The sequence below is a fragment of the Scyliorhinus canicula genome, chromosome 6, assembly GCF_902713615.1.
Source record: "Scyliorhinus canicula chromosome 6, sScyCan1.1, whole genome shotgun sequence".
In the NCBI taxonomy this organism is placed as follows: domain Eukaryota; kingdom Metazoa; phylum Chordata; class Chondrichthyes; order Carcharhiniformes; family Scyliorhinidae; genus Scyliorhinus; species Scyliorhinus canicula.
The window spans coordinates 128,847,283-128,865,008 of record NC_052151.1 but is presented as its reverse complement, the minus strand read 5'-3'; the positions used below and the strand labels follow the sequence as shown (position 1 = coordinate 128,865,008).

The 17,726-nt window shown below is 44.8% G+C and overlaps 1 long non-coding RNA gene across 1 annotated transcript in view; it reads left to right on the top strand.

Moving 5' to 3' along the window:
• The window catches only part of LOC119966833, a 38,461-nt gene extending 30,505 nt beyond the window's left edge, over window positions 1–7,956 (top strand). The window contains exon 3 of the long non-coding RNA XR_005460849.1: window positions 7,817–7,956. This is a non-coding gene — a long non-coding RNA (uncharacterized LOC119966833). The remainder of the gene's footprint in view (window positions 1–7,816) is intronic.
• The last annotated feature ends 9,770 nt before the right edge of the window (window positions 7,957–17,726 follow it).

Here is a 17,726-nt window from a genome sequence, read left to right as displayed (position 1 = left end):
TAAATGTATTTAAAAATCTATGCTAGTGCTTCCCATTGAGAGTCTACGGGGGGCGGGGGGAGAGGTCAGACCCCCGTAGACTCACAATGGGAAGCGCTAGCATAGATTTTTAAATAAATATAAAACCCCCATCGTGGATCTAATTAAAACAGTGTCAATTTCAGCGGCCGGCTCACTTTGATCCGGAGAGGGAAGCTGCTCTCTCACTGAAACAATCAGCGGCCGCTGAAATTGACACTGCCGGCTGCTCTCTCCCTCCAATCCAACTTTTAAGTTTTAATGTTTCTGATTGGAGGGAGAGAGCAGCCGGCAGTGTTAATTTCAGCGGCCGGCTGATTGTTTCAGTGAGAGAGCAGCTTCCCTCTCCGGATCAAAGTGAGCCGGCTGCTGAAATTGACACTGCCGGCTGATTGGAGGGAGAGAGCAGAGAACACAGGAGGATGTCATACGGGCCTCTGCAAGACCAGCATGGTCTCACATCGCCCCTCCCCTCTGTAGTTGGGGTTCAGGCTGTGGCTGCTGGGGTACAGGCTGTGGCTCCTGGGGTACAGGCCGTGGCTGCTGGGCTTCAGGCTGTGGCTGCTGGGGTACTGTGGCTGCTGGGGTGCAGGCCGTGGCTGCTGGGGTGCAGGCCGTGCCTGCTGGGGTACTGTGGCTGCTGAGGTACAGGCCGTGGCTGCTGGGGTACAGGCTGTGGCTGCTGGGGTACTGATTGGAGGGAGAGAGCAGCCGGCAGTGTCAGTTTCAGCGGCCGGCTGATTGCTTCAGTGAGAGAGCAGCTTCCCTCTCCGGATCAAAGTGAGCCGGCCGCTGAAATTGACACTGCCCGCTGCTCTCTCCCTCCAATCAGAAACATTAAAACTTAAAAGTTGGATTGGAGGGAGAGAGCAGCCGGCAGTGTCAATTTCAGCGGCCGGCTCACTTTGATCCGGAGAGGGAAGCTGCTCTCTCACTGAAACAATCAGCCGGCCGCTAAAATTGACACTGCCGGCTGCTCTCTCCCTCCAATCCAACTTTTAAGTTTTAATGTTTCTGATTGGAGGGAGAGAGCAGCCGGCAGTGTCAATTTCAGTGGCTGGCTGATTGTTTCAGTGAGAGAGCAGCTTCCCTCTCCGGATCAAAGTGAGCCGGCCGCTGAAATTGACACAACTGACAGTTGGGGTCCATAAGCCCCCCCGCGGTATATCGCGAACCGCGGTATTGCGGAGCGCGGTATAACGGGGGACTACTGTATCACCTTCCATTTATCTGAACTCTTCAACACTATGGTCAGGGCTCTATCGCCAGCGCAAACAGAAGGCAGCGCATTCCTGCCTCGTTCTCCTTTGCAACGGAAAGTACCCTGAATTAATTTCATTTGTTCGCACACACACCATGGGATCCCTGTACAACAATTCTATCCATGTCACAAACTTAGGCCCAATCCCAAACCTCTCCAACACTGCAAACAAATAGCTCCACTCCACCTGAGCAAACGCCTTTTTCCGCATCTAATGCAACCACCACCTCCAGCTCCCTTCCTTCTGATGGCAAAACACCACATTCTATAGCCGCCACACATTTGATGGCAACTGTCTGGCCTTTATGAACTCTGTCTGATATTCTCTAATCACCTTCAAAAGGCACACCTCCAACTTAAGCGCCAGCACCTTCATCAATATCTTGGCATCCACTTTCAAACAGAGATATGGGCCCGTATGACCCACACACCACCGGATCCTTGTTCTTTTTAAGCAGCAATGAAATGGATGCCTGACCCATTGCCTCTGGCAAGTCCCCCCTGACTATCTCATCCTCAAACATTGCCACCAACAGCGGCGCCAGCTTATCTTTAAACATTTTGTAACATTCCACCAGAACATGATCTAGCCTTGGTGCTTTACCCATCTGCATTATCCCTATCACCATCTGTTCTTCCTCCACCTCCACTGGGTCCTCCAATCCTGTCCTCTCCTTCTCTCCTACTTCGGGACACTTCAATCGCCCCAAAAAGTCCCTCCTATCTGATGCATTCTCCAGTGGCTCTGGTTGATACAAACCCCTGTAAAACACTTCAAAAACCTTGTTCACCTGCTCTGGTGCCACCACCAGCTGCCCCGTCCCACCCCTGACCTGAACATTCTCTCTTGCCACTGCCTGCTGGCAGAGCTGGCACATCAACAAACGGCTGGCCTTCTGCCCATACTCATACACAACTCCCCTCACACGCCTCAGCTGCCGAACTGCCTTTCCCACGGACAGAACATCAAACCTTGTCTGTAGCTTCTTTGTTCGCACCAGAAGACCAGGCATCAGGTCCGCTGCATACCTTCTATCTCCAAAATCTCCTCTATCAAACGCTAGGTGAAATCTCCCCACTCCTATTAAATCCCACATAATCTTCAATCACCTACCCCTTTTTGATACAAAAATTTGGGTCCACCAACAGTCTCACATCAAACCACCACGCTGACCTCTAAGCTGATCCTTTCTCCATGACCACATCCACCGAGTGTGGAGCATGGTCCAAAATAGCGATCACAGAATACTCTGGATTCCTCACCCCAGCTAACAGCACCTATCCCATCATGAAAAAAATCAATCCTCGAGTACACATTGTGTCCTGGCGAAAAGAACGAATACTTGGGTGCAAAAACCTCCACGGGTTCACCCCTCCCACCTTTTTCATAAATCTAATTCAGGGCTTATACGCTAAACAGCACCACAAACCTCCCATCCAATGCACCCCCTATTACATACCAGCCCCCCTGATCAGCCACCACCTTCTTGATCGGAAACCTCACCTCTTACTCACCAGAATCGCCACACCACTGCCCCAGATTTTCTAAGCGCAAGTGGAACACCTGACTCATCCAGCCCTTCTTAAATCTCACCTGGTCTTTCATCCTCAGGTGGGTTTCTTGCACCAGCACCACGTCTGTTTTCAAGCTCTTCAAATGCGGGGAAACTCTCGCTCGCTTCACCAGTCCCCCCAACTGTCGCCTGTTCCATGTCACCACCCTGACCGGGGGTCTCTCAACCCCCTCCCCTCCCCCTCCACCCATCCTATCCACCACAACCACTACTCATGGCCATGCCCAGCAGGTGGGACCCTACCCCTAGTCACCATTAGTCCCCTACCCCTCCCCTTCCCAGAAACCCCACAACCACTTCCACGCGAAAACACCTCACCCAGTATCGGCCCCATCCCCCACCATTCACATCTCTCAGGCCCACCGTAACCTGTCCATACAGGTTCCAACGATCGCAGCCCCTCCCCCCCCCCCCCCCAACCCACATCACTCCCGTTGCAGCTGCTATATTGAAACAAAATAATTTTTCCTCCAAAGTAACTCAGTGACCTCAACATTAGCTCCCTCACTCCATAATGAGAGGCAGGAGAGGTTAAAATGGATTGAAGAGTTAGAAGCATAGCCCCAACACTCAATCAAGCCCACTACGTTTATTCTCTGAATTTTCAAAGCTGGATCGCCGATTTTGGAGAGGTGTAAAACATGATTGTCATTTTTAAATTGGGGATCCCATTTTAAGAGGTTGAGAAGGTCATCTGAAAAAAGTAAAGAAAAGCCTACTTTGGTAGTTCTGGGCAGATCTCTTACAAACTGGTTTTGAAATTTGTTCAGTGGACACGTACACATTCCTTTCACTTCAGCACCCCAGTGCATCCTTACATCAGCTAAATCTCTCACCCACTGAGGACAATTTCACAGATCTGGTTGTGTATTTTTTTTTAAATCCAGCTCATCACTCACTACTAATTGACTATGGTTGCTGTGTTTCACTTGATCTTTCTGAAGATTTGATGATTGTTCTGGCTTGAGGCAATAAATACTGCAGCGTCTTCTTGTGTAACCAAAAGTGTTTATTCAGAACAATGGAAAGGTTAACTATACTCAAACACAGAGGTCTCTCAAACAGGTCTACACTCTACGACTCCCGGGTCCACACTGCCTGGGCCCCTGCTCCCTGCTCCCAGCCCCCATGCTTTTTCCCCATTGGTCAGGACTCATGCTCTCATGCTTGATAGGCCCCGAGCCAGTCATTGGACTGTGAGGGATCACCCTTAAAGGGGCTGCGCTACCAAAATGATATGAATTATAAAGAATACAATATGAATTATAAAAAGTGTCAGTTGGATAAAAGACTGTACATCGCAGTGTTCAACTTTACAAAAGCCATCACTTAAAATTTCATTTTCATGCCATATGATGGATAAGAGGGTGTATTATCAAATGTATTATTGGTTTATTAACCTCAAATAGTTAAAATGTAGAGTTAAAGTTCAGGACCTATGAATCCCTTGGAAGTTTGTTTTTCAAGTTAGTGCAAATGACTGTTATATTGCGCACACCCTGATTTTAATTAAACTTTAGAACATGCACGTAGGTGTACTTTCTCACCATTTTAAAACTCTTACAGGATTGTTATTTTAACCTTTTGGAAAAAAGCATCATGCAGGGTTTATAAAGTAGCTCATGTTCAAGGAATACAGTTCCGTCATTGTTACAACCTTTCTACCCTTGAGGGGATTTTGTTTTCTTCTTTAAGAAATTTTATTTGATCACTAATCTCCCATTGCGGCAAGTCACTTGTTATCAGTCCAAATCAAAGAAGCTTCTGTGTAAAAAAAATTTTAAATCCGGATTGATACTAAAATATAAACATTGACTATTGTAACCTATGATTGATGTTAATTTCACTTTTGAAATTTTTGTCTGTTCTTCTTTGCGTTTGTTGGTTTCTTTATTTCTGAGTAACGTGAATTCCAGTGAGGTCATTTCTGTTGGCATTTGAAAACATGCAAATTTCGCATTCCTACTGGGAGTTATCTTTCCAACTTCTATTCATTTTTCCTGGTTATTTATGGTTACATTGTGACATTTCTAAGAATGCATTTAATAACAAGGAGTGTAATCATTGCATTGTACATCTCAAGCCACAGGGCTTGAAAGGAGTTGCCTTTCTTTTTGCTGAAGACCCATATTTGCTCTAGGTCCTCCTGTTACCTTTAAATGTATCTATAATGAAGTTTGACCTTGCTCACATGGTTAAGGTGAAAAGTGTCAAATCAATAAACCTAAAGTTCACAGAATCATCACTTTGGGAACAATCAAAGTCCAACATTTGAACACATCTAGCATAGGGTTACACTGGGCACTGTGACCATAATAAATTTAAAGAGGCAGTTTGTATAATAACATTAGCTTAACAACACTTAAAAACATGTTCTAACTCCATAGTTTAACAACTGAGATTGACCTTATTGGATTTTATAATTTGAGCAACTGAACTATAAATTGACTCTGGGTGAGTTTCTTCAAAAGTCAACATAATATTTCATTTATTTTTCAAATTATTTCTCAGTGTCAGTGGAGAGTCACAGATTGGTAGGTAATTAGATCAATTCATCAGACAGAAACAACAAATAGGATAATAGTTGGCAAAAAGGAAACTACGGAACTATGTTGGAAATCTGAAACAAAAGTAGAAAATGCTGGAGACAGCCAGCAGGCCACTCAATCTCTGTAAATAACACTTTGAGTACAGCCTCTCCTTCACAACATAGAGAAATGCATTAACAGATCAGTGAATTACTGGATGACATATCTCATGCACTTGACAATCATTCACAGAGTGAGGATTGAATTTGAGACCATTTAATCTGCTTTGTATCTGAAGTTTTCCTCCCCCTCCAACTTTGTACAAGTTTTGCAAGTGTAATGTATATTCAGTGGAGGATTTATGGAAAAAATAAATATAACTATCTTGCCCACAAATCAATGGGATATCTTGCTGCAAAGTCACAGGAACTCCTTGTGTGCTAGTTCAGACTATTTTCCACAAAACATGCACTAGGAGAAATGGTAACAATATTAAAAACATAATTTAGAGGAAATACAAATTGAAAGAACTCTACAGATATCAACACAATAAATTGCCATTAGCTAAATATGTGCTCGGAGTTTTGGTGGGATTTTGTACTTTTCCACAATCCGGACTCATGCACAGTATTAATATTCTGTCACAATAACTTTATTCTTACCCGTAGAGGTCCATGTCACATCATCATTGCCAAGTAGTTTAACTCCATAAGTATTTCCTAAGGTTTTTCTGATGGAGCAACATCAATGTAACATAGCTCTCTAATCATTGCCTACAGTGCATGTCTAATCAGGAAATTCAGCAGTCTCACTGGGCAGCTAAACTTGCCAGTTCTTCATTTGGTTGAGGCTTGCTTTGTGGAGAGGCTGATTTTGCAAATGTGCCCCCCATATGGGGAGCCTCGGCCACTGGCAACAAGCATCCAGAAAATGGTTATTCAACTTCCAAGTAGTTTAGCCTGTTCAGTGTTTATAAATGGACAGTAAATATACACATCACTCATACCAGAACATTCTTCTGGGTTTTTTTTGGTCAGACATGAATGGTAACCAATTGCTACACACCAAAATATGACAAGCTTGAAAGTGTCCGATAAATCTAACACAGACAAAAATAGGTCCTTTACTGTTTCTTTATGTTGTATAAGATATACATTGCAGTGTGGTTAATTGATGAACATTAGGATAAAGCAGAGAGATGTATTGAAATGTCTGCACATCTCTGAGTTATGGGGGTGAAACCCACAATTAATTGGTATCATTAGCATTTATGTCCATACTCTAATGGTCCCTTATGGGGCAGTTACGAGTCAACCATATTACTGTGGGTCTGGAGTCACATTTAGACCAGACAGGATGGCAGATTTCTCTACAGAACGTTAGTGAACCAGATGGGTTTTTCCAACAATCGACATGTTTCATGGTTATCATTAGACATTTTTAATTCCAGATTTTTACTAAATTCAAATTTCACCATCTGCAGTGGTGAGATTTGAACTTGGGTCCTCAAAGCATTACTCTAGGTCTCTGGTCCAGTGACAATTCCCCTACGCCACAACCTACCCAATGAATCAATGAAGCGAAAACATTTGTTCAATTTTGTGATCTACTTTGGGTGTGTGCATATAGAAAATATGTTAGATGTTGTTTTTACAGTACTTGGCAGATCCAATTGTCTGTCAAATATAATTAGCAAATTGCAAATGATGGATAACCTTCTGGAATTACGGTTAACATTGCTGCCTCACAGTGATTAGAACCCAGTTTTGACCCTGGTCCTGGGTCACTGTCTGTGTGGAGTTTTCACATACTGCCGTGCTTGCATGGGTTTCAGCCCACGACCCAGAGATGTGTAGGGTAAGTGGATTGACTACGCTAAATTGCCCCTTAATTGAACAAATATAATTGAGTACTCTAAATTTAAAAACAAAACTTTTGGAATTATGAGACATAATTTGTCTGTTGTCTTTTATTTCAGTGCATCTTTAAAGAATTGCAAATGATACATTCAAGGTCTGTACTGAAATTACGGAGCTTGCCTTTGACCTCAATAATGCTCCCTACAAATATCCGTGCATGGATTTAACCATTCCTGATAAAGGATGGGAATTATCGGCTGAGAAATTCTGGTCCCACACTGGCACACAGGTTTCCCAGCGACGAGGGGTGCTGTCAATGGGGAATGCATTGGACAACAGCGGGACCGGTAGATCCCGCTGGTGGGCCACCTCCCCTGCTGAAAAACACATGACGGGGTGGTCGGTAAATCCCCCTCATAAATTTAATTCTGGCATCAGCTCAAAGAGATATCCAGTATTCAGCAGCAGTGATGTTATCAAACAGATTAAGCAAACCAATCACATTGAAGACTCACACAGACAGCAAGCTAGGAAGACAAAGCACTGATTATTATTCATATTTTTCTTACTTTACAGACAATAAAAAGATTGATTCGGGTATGGACACAGGATTATGGTGGAACACTGAATTTAATGAACAAACTTGTTAAAATGTGCATTTTTGCTCTTTTAAAATCTATGGGTATTTTGTCATAATGGAGAAATTTGACATTCTACAAATATAAAATTGATTTTTTTCAGGCCTGGAGAAGTTGTTCAGCAATAGTTATGAACATAGTATACTGTTCAAAACCCAGTTTCATCTCATTCAACAATGCAATATTTTCAAGGGGATTTCCAGTGAGATCAATGACATAAAAGTAGAAGTTCATATCAATTCAAGTGAATTCTAATTCATAACTGTGGAGACTTCAACTGGGGAACTTCTGGATTTCTATGTTTAACTGTGCAGATGCAGAATCCAAAAGTTATTATTAGTTCACAACCGACAGTTTTCACCATTATTACAACTGCAAAATCAGGGGAGATTGTGATCCCACTTCTATCTTGAGGCAGACATTCAGGCTTGAAGTGGGCTGTAAGTGGCCCTGTCATGGTGGTGCGCAAAGTCCAGAGTGGGCAGGGTTAATGCCCATCTTCATAGCCAAAACATCTAGACCCAGTGCACTCTGCAATCAGAAGACATCTATATACAGTTGGACGACAACTAAGAAATTAGGAAAAAAGCCATCAGTAAGGTAAAAGATTCTTCATTCCAATTATGTTCATCACTTGCAAAATTATTAGGCAGTTGGTTGCAACCAAAGCCCATAAACTCCATGAATAAACAAACTCACCTCAGAACTGTTATCTCAACAGATGTCTAGATGAAATCAAAAAACAAGAGAAAAGAAATAATTACACTTGGTTATAATACCCTTTGAATTGTGTGAAATGTATTTTATCCATTAGGTGCACTTTTTTCTTTAACTCATCTGAAGATTTTTCCACACTTACAAGGTTTATCATTTACTTGACAGCTTGCCAAATGACAGAAGTAACAATCTGACAAACAAATCATTTAAGGCGGTAGTTGGTAAGGCCAGTTACAGCAGTGTCTTAACTCACGTTCCTGAATACAGATACAATTTATGCTAAAATATTAAATGATGAACTGTAAAGGAGATCAAACCATTTCAATTGCCTTCTAAACTCTGTCCACCTCCAATCAATGCTTAATGACTCCATGAAGCTGGAGTAAAACCTAACAACTGCTTAAGTCCAGTTACTCCCATGGCAATAAAAAAAAACTTACCTGAGGCAGGTGCTTAATGCGCCCACAATGCTTTTATATCCACCTTTCATAGAATCAAGCTTCATCAACTTCTGGGACCTGCTCCCTGCCCTCATGAAAATGGCTGGGAATGGAGGTGGGAATTCTGACCATTTCTGGTGGCCATTTTGTTCTGGTCCCACCTCAATTTGGTCTTGAACAGGACCATGAAAATGTGGTCTCCTGTCTCAAGTGTCACAATATTTTATCTTTTATGTTGAGATTTATCTTCACTGTTTTGACATTTCAAGAAAAATAGTACAAGTTGCAATTACCATCATTATACTTTTGATGCTCAGTAAAATTCAATAATCTCTTTAATGATAAAGGAATTCAGAATATAATCCAAGATGTTAGAATAAAGCGGTAAAAGTCTGTGCCAGTCCCTGGATCACACGTCATTAACATGGATTTTGGACAGATAAAAACAAATACTTACTTGTAAGGGAAATAAGGTTCATTACATGAGTGACCAGTGATTATAAACTCTAGCAAAATGCCTAACATAAAAATCTCAGAAGGTGACAGTGTTTGAAGCCTTGTGGGATGAAGAAATATCACTCGAACCTAAAGGTTATTTAAACATTTCAAATTTAAAGTAAAGGAACAGAATCAAAGAGCAGGGTTTTCTAAATGACTGTGAGGGTTCAGAAAAGGTTTACATGGAGAATTACTCATTCCAGGGGGATGAATGAGTCACGAGACATGATCTGAGGTCCCAATCTGTCCTCTCAGGTCAATGTAAAATATCCCATGGCATATTTGAAGAAGAGTAAGAGAGTTATCCCAAGTGTCCGAACCAATATATTTGATATACATGCTGAATGAGAGCTCTCCTAAACACAACACTAAAGTAGTTTTGTGCTGCCAGTGAGGAGTAATATCCACCAGTGACACAAATTGAAATTTCAGGTGTGTAACTACAGAATTTCTGCTATTAGTTGCCAATTGAAGAGGTTCCCCCCTGAACATGTGGAGTCAGAAGGTTACCTCTTAAATGAGCACAGACTCAGCAGGTTTTCCTTTTTTCATAGCATGGGTCCATAAGAGAAAGATATTATAGTTGTGAATGGTTATAGTTATGGAGCAAGCACAAAATGGCACAGGATGCATACAATCCAAATAGACTTAATAATCAAGGAAATAAAACGCAAGAACTGCTTCTTTAGTTAAAGTGGAAATGTACTCTACCGAAGAGTCATAAAACTCATTAAACCCAGCCTGAAGGTTAACTCTGGGTAAGGTTCTATTAGGTTTGGAGTCTCATTTTCCCATTCAAATGATTCAAAAAATGACAAAGTAAAGCTGTTGGGAGAAAGATGGGCAGAGACTTTGTCTTCAGATTGCTCTTGTAAAAGCCACGGTTGTTGAATGGCCCTTTCTAATTGTAAACCACAGCCAGTTTTACTCTGAAGCATATTGTTGTCCAAACATGTGATGAGATGAATTGCAGCCACTCATTACCACTAGGGCTGACCCTGCCCCAGGTGTTTCTTTGCCTGTTTGGGGCAGAATGTGACATCCTCCTGAACGATTTAAAATGGTATTTCCCAGTGCAAATTTGTGGCAGTGTAATTTTCCTGCTCCCAGTTAGATAAGTAACAACCTGCAACGGTTTATTTACATATAACTACAATACGCCAGCTTCCAGGGCGAACTGATACAGAAACCCCTATTACTAGGGTGATTCCCCCACCCTGGTCCCTGATTGGTTACCTGGTTCACATGACCCTTTCAGCATATTATCGCCCCATAAAGTGGACAAACAGAACATAGAACCATATAATCCATACAGTGCAAAAGAGGCCATTCAGCCCCATCATGTCTGCACCAGCCCTCTGAATGAGCACCCTACCTAGGCTCATTCCTCCGCCCAACCCTGTAATCCTCCTAACCCACACATCTTTGGATACTCAGGGACAATTTAGCATGGCCAACCACCTAACTCCCTGCCAATTCTTGAACTGTGGGAGGAAACTGGAGTAACAGCAGGAAAATCATTGCAGACGAGGAGAAAGTGCAAACTCCACACAGTCAGTCACCCAAGGCCAGAATTGAACCCGGGTCCCTCGCGCTATGAGGCAGCAGTGCTACACAATTGAGCCACCATGCCACCCTCTCTAGGTTCCCTCCCTCCCTTTCCAGATTCTTTTATAAATCAATAATAGTTAAGTTACTTGGTCCTCAACAATTAGAAAGTCAAACACAAACAGAGCATCATAAATTGAATCTTTCAGGTAGTATCCGGTTTCTAGTGGAGCAGCATAACTCCTTTGTTGGGGGTGCTTCCACTAGGGTGCTTTCTGAAGAAACCACTATACCCAGCATCTCCTCAGATACTGGAGATTCAGCTTCATCCGTTTACCATGGGATGACAGGCTCACCTGCTGCAGACTGGCTTGGTACTTCTCTGCTTGCCTAGACAGCAATGCTTCCTGCTGGTGACATGACTTTAGGTGGCAGCAGAATCATACAATCATAGAATTTAAGTGCAGAAGGAGGCTATTCAGCCCATCAAGTCTTCCCCAGCCCTTGGAAGGGGCATGCCTTAAGCCCACACCTCCACTCTATCCTCAGATCCCAGTAACCCCACCTAACCCTTTGTTCACTAAGGGGCAATTTAGCATGGCCAATCCACCTAACCTTGACATCTTTGGACTGTGGGAGGAAACCAGAGTACACGGAGGAAACCCACTCAGACATGGGAGAACGTGCAGACTCCCCACAGGCATCACCCAAGGCTGGATTCCACTAGCTGCTGGAACAACTCTCATCTCATGAATGGTCTACATGCTTCCGGATGATTCTTCCTTGTGCATCTGCTTCATAAGTCAATGATCTTGTTTTTGTGAAACAACTTCTGGGACCCAACTTGAGCCGCTTCCAAAATTTCTGATATACACGGCTTCCTCCACTGAAAATGACCTTGTTGATTTGCCTGAATCATGATTTCTCTTCTGGCTACATTGACTGGCCTCTACGCTCCTTGGCAAATTTAGCAACACCGGGCTCAGTCTGGTCCTAAGATGGAGACCTATCAACAATTCTTCTGGTGGCACCCCCATTGTACAGAGTTCTACAGCCCAGAAGGAATCATGAGATTCTGGTCTCCAAGGTTGCCCCTGACTGCTTCTTAAGGTCCGCCTTGAAAGTTTGGACAGCTCGTTCAACCAGTCTGTTGGATGCTGGGTATTAAGGCACAGTCAGGATATACTTGATACAAGAGCAGCACAGTGGCACAGTGGATAGCACTGCTGCCTCACGGCGCCAAGGTCCCAGGTTTGATCCTGGCTCTGGGTCACTGGCTGTGTGGAGCTTGCACATTCTCTCCTGTGTTTATGTAGGTTTTGCCCCCACAACCCAAAAAATGTGCAAGCTGGGTGGATTGGCCACGCTAAATTGCCCCTTAATTGGAAAACATGGATTGGGTACTCTAAATTTATTTTTTAAAAGGATATGCTTGATACCATTCAGGAAGTGAAATTTAAAATTCAGCACTTGTGAAGGCTGTTCCATTATCCGACTTCAGGTATCCCATAGATCAAAAAACACTGATGCAATTCCTCAATTGTGGCTTGCAACATTGTGGAATGTGTTTCAAATACTTCGTTCCACTTTGAATGGGCATTGACAAGGAGAAAAACTGTGTCTGAGACTGGCTCCACATAATCAACTTGAACCCGTACTCATGTTCGGCCCAGTCATTCCCAAGGGTGCAATGGGGCTGTGGCAACCAAACCCTTGTTGCATTTGGCACTATTCACAGTGTTTTACCGGACTCTCAATGTCGGCATTCGATGCCAGGCTATTACATGTCACTCCTGGCAAGCATCTTCATCTTAGATATACCCGGATGGCCACTGTGCAGGTTAGCTAGGAGGCAACACCCTGCCTGGTACAAGAGATGAACTACTGTCGCTCCCCAGGTATTGATGCCATCTTTGCAACTCAGTTCACCCTTTCGTATAGAGTATGATTTTATCTCTTCAGAGATTGACTCACTGGCCCAACCTCTTAGTATCCTGTGCCTCACTTTGGACAATAATGGATTCCTGCTGGTCCAATACTTGATTTGCTGTGCCAACGTGTCCAAAGAATAAACACCACAACAATTACCTGCAGTACTGGGGGGAGGAGCAAACAATCTCTGTAAAGGCAGGTGACTAAGGTACAATCTGCAGTTCGCGATATGTGTTCCAGGCTGGTGCTTGAAATATGTTCGTAGGTGAATAGAATTAACGGCCAACGCTGAATTTTTGCCAAAATGATTGGCAGAATAGCCTTGTCTTCTTTAAAAAGACCTAAGAATGGATTGAGGTCTGTAACAGTGGGAAACTGCATCCTATATCCATACTGGTGGAACTTCTTTACCCAACATACTAATGACAAGCCTTCTTTTTGAATCTGAGAGTAGCCTTCTTCGGCCTCAGAGAGGGTTTTTGAGCCATACTCTATAGGTGTTACAAATCCGTTGTCCATCTTATAGGACAATACTGAACCGACACCATATGCAGAGGCATCACAAGTTAATACCAATTCCTTTGCTGAGTCGAAAGGCACCAATAACTCGATGAATGTAACTTTATCTGTTAAAAGCTTCTCTCTGGGGCATCATCCAAACCCAACGCTGGTGCTTATTTAGTAGCAAAGGGACAAATAACAACAACATATTTGGTGGCAAACACCCATTGTAATTGATCATTCCTAAGAATGACATGAGCTCAGATGTGTTTCTGGGGGGCCAGTGCCTCCTTTATTCCTCTGACCTTATCTTTGATGGGTGTACTCCTTCAGCATCTACGCGATGCCCCAGATAGGCTTGAAAAATACATATTTCCTTCTTGAGGCTTTCGCCAGCCTCTTGATATTTCTTTAGCACCAACTCTAAGCTAGGTGCTCAGCTTCTGATGATTTAGTTATCAAAACATCATCCAGGTATACTGAGACTCGTGGCAGACCTTGCAAAAAGATCTCCATTGTTTTCTGGAAAGTAGACACATGCCGACAACACACCAAAGGGTGGGCATGTACACTGAAAAAACTATTCTGTGTGTTTATTGTAACATAACCTCATGGGCGGCATGGTAGCACAGTAGTTAGCACTGTTGCTTTACAACACCAGGGTCCCAGGTTCGTTTCCGTATTGGGTCACTGTCTGTCCAGAGTCTGCACATTCTCCCCGTGTCTGCGTGGGTTTCCTCCCATAAGTCCCGAAAGACGTGCTGTTAGGAGAATTGGACGTTGCGGCCGGGGGTCTCCAACCCAGCTCCGGGTCTGAAAATTGCCGGGGGGGGGGGGGGGGCACGAGAATCGTGCCACGCCACCCTCACACCGGCTCGCCGATTCCCGGCGCCACTTTACGGGCGCCCGCGGGAACGCTGCCGCACTGGTCGGGGGCCATTGAAACTGCCACCCCCCCCCCGGTGATTCTCCGGGCCTCAGTGGGCCGAGTGCGCGCCGAGTTGTAGCCATCTAAGATGGACACTGGGCTACAAAATGGAGAACTGCTAAGGCTGCAGGGAAAAACAGTCTTAGTGAGGACAAGCAGCTTGCAGAAGACTAATTTGCATTTTGCACGTAGAGAAACCAGTTTTTGGCCAGGTGCAGAGTTTCAGCCAAAGGTGCAAATGGAAACAGATCTGCATAGTAATGAGGTGATCCAGATCCAGACCCTGCACAATAGAAACATTTAAGTATCAATGGATACTTTTGCGTAGACGCCCAGACAGAATGGCGCCAGAGTAACCAACACAAAGAACCGTAGGGACCGCCCCACCCATCGAGGAACGACCCTCAGATTGGGGGGTTTGGAAGATATCGATTGGGAGAGGCCCAATCGATACCTGGCAGGTAAAGAACCGCCCCAAGGGGCACGGACTTCTAGGACCTATAAGAGTAGACCCCGCACATTTGTTGCTCCGGCTCTGCTCTGCTTTGCTCCGGCTCAGGACTGCTTGCTTACTCCGACCCGAGTTGTGTTTGTTGTACATCACATCCTGACTCCAGTTTCATCACCAGCCGTTGAGCCATCAGCCATCGAACTGTAAGTGCCAATACAACGATCGCTACGTGATCCAGCACCTTGCTAGATCTTGACAACTTTACGATTCAGAAAGTGCAGACCAAGAACGGGACGAAGGCCTTGTTCCCTGACTTGCCTGTTCCTGTCTAGATAAGTATTTAGTTGTTTAGTATTAGAAGTAAGTTAGTCTCTTAGCGTATGCATGTGTATTATATATTTGTTATAATAAACACCAATCGTTTGGACTTACTAATCGGCGTACGGATTATTACTTTGAACCTGACCTGATATACTTGTGACGGTGTCTCAATATGGCACCTGGCTGACTCCGAGCATAATTACACATACAGAGCCATAGCAGTGTTAAGCACCACGGCCTTTAAACGGAGGCGTGTAATCACACTCCAGTAAACGAGCAACAGAGTTCAGCCAAGTCCGCCGGCGTGGGTTACTATGGTCCCACCCGGCGGGACCTTGGAGTTCTGTCTGCGGAGGGCCGTCCTGGCCGGGGGGGGGGGGGGGGGGGGGGGGGGGGGGTGGGGGGGGGGGGGGGGGGGGGGGGGGGGGGGGGGGGGGGGGGGGGGGGGGGGGGGGGGGGGGGGGGTGGGGGGGGGGGGGGGGGGGGGGGGGGGGGGGGGGGGGGGGGGATGTGACCGACCCTGGGGGTGGGGGAATCTCCCGGTGGCCTGGCCCGTGGAGACCTATGTTCCTCTGCGCCGTGCCCCTTTTAGGCTCCGCCATATTGCCTGGGGGCAGGCGCAGAGATGGGACCCATGCGCATGTGCAAACTCACGCGGCCAGTGACCTCGCATGCGTGGACTCGCTCCGGCCGTGGCGCGCCAGCTTTTGGGCGCCAGAGCTGCTAACATCACTCCAGTACCGTACTAGCCCCACAGGAAGGGGTGGATATGCTGCCAGCTGAGGCTCATTGAGACCGGAGTGGCTCGCCGCCACTTTTCACTCCGGCGTCAGAACTTGGCCGCAGGATTGGAGAATCGCAGCTTCTAAATTCTCCTCCTGTGGACCCGAACAGGCATCGGAGTGTGGCGACTAAGGGCTTTGCATGGTAACATCATTGCAGTGTTAATGTAAGCCCTACTTGTGACAGTAATAAGATTATGATTATTATTATCAGGAAGCCTCATCTAACCCAAGTTTCTGACAGCTCATTTCTAGCTTTTATAAGATTATCTCAAGCCAGTTTTGCGTACAATTTTTCAATTTGGGGATTAGGTATTTATATAATTTGGCAGCCTGATTAACTGTTAATGTGTAGTCTCCACAGATGCGGACGGACTTGTCAGGCTTTATCACATGAATTGAACTGGCTGGATAGTACCCTGATCTTCCAATCCCTTCAATTCCATGTCCAACCTTTCCCTCAAGACATACGGTACTGGTCTCATTCTAAAAAAGATGAAGGGTTGCTTCTGGATCTCATTAGATCGCAAGTGTAGGCCCTTTACTTTATCTAATTTGTGGCGAGAAACGATATATTTTTTCCTTCTCTCTCTTCCCGTACTTGGAAGACCTCCATCCATTTTAACTTGATTATATTGAGCCAATCACAGCCTAAAAGACTTGGCCCTTGGCCTGACACTATTTTTATTGGCTGCTGAATGGATTGCTGCTGATAGTTTACAGGTACTATGTTCACACCCTTATATTGATGCTTTCTCATGTGTAAGTTGTTAGTTTTGCTGAGGTATCTCTCAAACTCAATGGCTGGACTCCTTCTATTGAACATCAAAATGTGTGTTCTCCAATCACCGTGGAGGAGGCAATGTATTACTAACTCTATTACTGGGTAGATTTGACTAACTTGTATTTTAGTGCCTTAAGTGACCTTTCCAGTGATGGAAAATACAGTCAGTGTCTTTATACTGGCAGGCTTCAGGGGAATGACTACCCCTGCATCGGTAACATTCTACTTCAATCCTAGGCGATTGATTGGCTTTTTAAAATCTTCAACCTATACATGACTGCAATTGCTTTCTTTTTAAAAATTACATCTTTATTTTAGCACTACTTCTAACTGCAGCTTCCCACCCTTTATGGTGGACTGCACCATTTGCGTGCTCTGAGGTTCATAGAATCGTAGAATTTACAGTGCAGAAGGAGGCTATTCAGCCCATCGAGTACCCACTGGCCCTTGGAAAGAGCATCCTATTTAAGCCCATGCTTCCACGCCATCCCCGTAACCCGACCTAACCTTTTGGATACTACGGGGCAATTCAACATGGCCAATCCACCTAACCCGCATATCTTTGGACTGTGGGAGGAAACCTGAGCACCTGGAGGAAACCCACGCAGACACAGGGAGAAAATGCAAACACCACAAAGACGGTCACCCGAGGCCGGAATTGAACATGGGACCCTGGAGCTGTGAGGCACTATGCCACCGAGCCGCCCATAGCTTTGGGTGGCAGTGCGGTTTCACCAATTCAACTATCTCCAGGGGCTTTTCACAGTAACTTCACGGAAGCCTACTAGTGACAATAAGTGATTATTATTATATTATTATCTCAGTAAATGACGGAGTCGGCTGTGCTTGCCAATATGAGGCTGCATATTATGTTGTCGGTCTCAGTCCCGCACGTGCTTAAAAGGATTGTAAGTCTCCTCTCCTCCTCCTCTTTTTCATTGGCCTG